This window comes from Aptenodytes forsteri, unplaced genomic scaffold (assembly GCF_000699145.1).
Source record: "Aptenodytes forsteri isolate BGI_AS27 unplaced genomic scaffold, ASM69914v1 Scaffold298, whole genome shotgun sequence".
Lineage (NCBI taxonomy): Eukaryota > Metazoa > Chordata > Aves > Sphenisciformes > Spheniscidae > Aptenodytes > Aptenodytes forsteri.
Genome location: NW_008793956.1, coordinates 150,901 through 152,527, shown reverse-complemented (window position 1 = coordinate 152,527; position 1,627 = coordinate 150,901). Strand labels below are relative to the sequence as shown.

The 1,627-nt window shown below is 51.8% G+C and overlaps 1 protein-coding gene across 1 annotated transcript in view; it reads right to left on the bottom strand.

The window, feature by feature from the left end:
* ERLIN2 (ER lipid raft associated 2) overlaps window positions 1–1,627 on the bottom strand; it is a 16,704-nt gene that overhangs the window by 13,390 nt on the left and 1,687 nt on the right. The window lies entirely within an intron of this gene.

The window sequence follows — 1,627 nt, the reverse complement described above, 5'->3', positions numbered from 1 at the left end:
CTGCGCTGACCTCTGGCTCGCGCGTGGGAGCCGTCACGGGTCTCCCACGGCCCCCGTGGGCCCGGACACGGCCCCGCTCCCCCCAGCCTCCTGCGCCCCGCCATGAGGGAGCCCCCCGCTCCCCGTCGGGGCCTTGCTGGGGCAGACGGAGGGGCAGTGACGGGAAAAGTGACGCGAAAAGCGAAAACATATTAAATCTTCCACCTCTGTGAAGGGGACTTAAAAAACATGGGAGAGACGTATGAAATGTCAATAAAGGAGAATAATTTGATCTTTACACTCGATAGATCTCCGAGGGTTATATATAACAAACCTGTCAGGAGGATTCAGCGCTGTTTAGAAATAAGGAATGAAATATCCGCGATATTTGTCAATCCAAATTTTACAGCTCTTAAATAAGCGCAAAAGGGCGCCAGAGATGAAATACACCCTGTATTAGTTTTTTTTCTAAAACGCTTGCCCAGATTTAAGGCCTTGATAAAATGTATTAAATCTTTAAAGGTTTTAATGAATCTAGTATGTGTTTCATAAATCAAGAACCTCTGCTCAGCCCCCTCTCAGTTTAATAAGGGTAAACTAGGAAATTGCTCTGAGCTGAAGCAAAATACATTCATATAATATTGAAAAGTAATAGATTTTTAAATGTGGGGTGTTCTGGCTCGCAGGCGAGGTTTTGCTTCATAACATCAGCGCTATATCATTAGCCTGAATGGGAAACCAGCTGCGGCCACGTGTTTAACAGCATCAAGATGTGAACTAGCACAAAGGTAAATATTATTTGTAATAATCCTGAAAAAAGAAAAAAAAAAAAAAGGCAAAAAAAATCATTACTTCTGGACCTGGGGCCAGGAACATTCGGTGGTGTCTGTGCCGCGGCTCTCTGGTTTTTAACAGCACGGGCTTTTTTATAGGAAGAAATGGTTTATTACACCCACTTCTCTCCGGCACTTGAAAACTTTTTCATCCCTGCCCCGTTCCTCCCCGCCCCGCTGCAGTGGAGCCCGTATAAAAATATCTCGCGGGTTTTGCTGCAAAGTTAATTGAGACAAGTTGGAAGGTCTCTGAGCGCTCTCGTTAACGCCGTGGTCCCAGCCTGCCCGCCCCGGCCCCGCGGGGGGCGGCCCGGGGCTGGCTGGCAGGTGGGCAGCCCCCCGGGGACGCGCCTGGGCTTGGTCACTGCTGGGGAGCGGGGAGGGTCCCCTCGCCCGGGGCACCAAACCCCCCGGGGCTGCTCCGCCGGGACTGTCGTAAAGCGCTGTGTAAAAGTCTGTCTAACCTCATTAGCTGTCACAAGTAACAATGCCGGGCTGGCAATAAAGGCAATTTCGAGCCTGTTGGCCATTAATCACCGCCTGACAGTTGTGAATAGGGGTGGAAAAACTCTGTCCCCACGGTTCCTGCTTTGGCGTTTAAGGTTACCTCCGTGCGCAGCTGGAGCGGTGGGGTGGAAAGCTCTTCCTCGCCAGTCCCGTCCCCATCCCCATTCCCGTCTCCATCCCCATCCCATCCCACCCCCATCCCATCCCATCACCATCGCCATCCCCATCTCCAACCCATCCCCAACCCATCCCCATCCCACCCCTATCCCCATCGCCATCACCATCGCCATCACCATTGCCATCCCCAT